Below are 1010 nucleotides of genomic sequence, written 5' to 3'. Positions count from 1 at the left end.
GAGCTGGAAGATCACACGTTAAGTTCCCATTTCTGAGGTAACTGCTAAATAATCATATGCAACTTAATGACAGGGAACTACTAGAGAGAGTCCAGCGTAGGGCAACAAAGAGGATGGAGGGATTGGAGCATCTCCCTGATGAGGAAAGGCTGAGAGAGCTGGGACTCTTCAGCCTGGAGAAGAGAAGGCTGAGGGGAGACCTTCTTCATGCTGACAAGTCTCTAAAGGGGGGGTTGAAGGAGGATGGAGCCGGACTCTTTCCAGTGGTTCCCAGGGACAGGACGAGGGGCAACGGGCACAAGCTGGACCATGGGAAGTTCCACTCCAATGGGAGGAAGAACTTGTTTGGGGTGAGGGTGGCAGAGCCCTGGCAGAGGCTGCCCAGGGAGGGTGTGGAGTCCCCTTCTCTGGAGATCTTCAAGCCCCGCCTGGATGCTCCTGAGTGATGTGCTCTGGGCAACCCTGCTTTGGCCGGGGGGTTGGACTGGAGGGTCTCTACAGGTCCCTTCCAACTCTGACAATCCTGTGATTGCGTGAAAACAACCAGAAATTTTTAGGCCAAGCTCTTCTTGAAGTGTGACTGGGAAAACCAATGCTCATTTATCTATCCGTGTATATACAAAGAGCCCCAATGGGTTTATCTCTCTAAAAGCCCACACGATGGAGAGCCTGTGTGACCCTCCTCCAGATTTGATCCCTCTGTGGCCCCATGGGCTGGGGGCAGCCTGGACCTCCCCAGGTGGTGGCCGTTCTGGAGCTCCCAGCCCTGGGAGGTGCGGCTCACTCCAGGGTCTCCGGCCTCACCTTGGCCGCTTGCTCGGGGAGGGTATTTTGGCCATTTTCGCTATTTTGGCCACTTTCTGCAGGGACGGAGCACCCTGAAGGCATCGAGTCCTTCCTCTGCCCCGGGTGGTTTCTATCCCCTGAGGGGTGTCCATCAGGCCGGTCCGGGGGTCTCTCCACAGCCCTGTGCCGAGGCGGAGCGCGGGGGGCCCGGCGGGGGGTTTGGG

The sequence above is a fragment of the Calidris pugnax genome, unplaced genomic scaffold (assembly GCF_001431845.1).
Source record: "Calidris pugnax isolate Ruff unplaced genomic scaffold, ASM143184v1 scaffold4, whole genome shotgun sequence".
NCBI lineage: Eukaryota > Metazoa > Chordata > Aves > Charadriiformes > Scolopacidae > Calidris > Calidris pugnax.
This window is presented reverse-complemented; position numbering follows the sequence as displayed.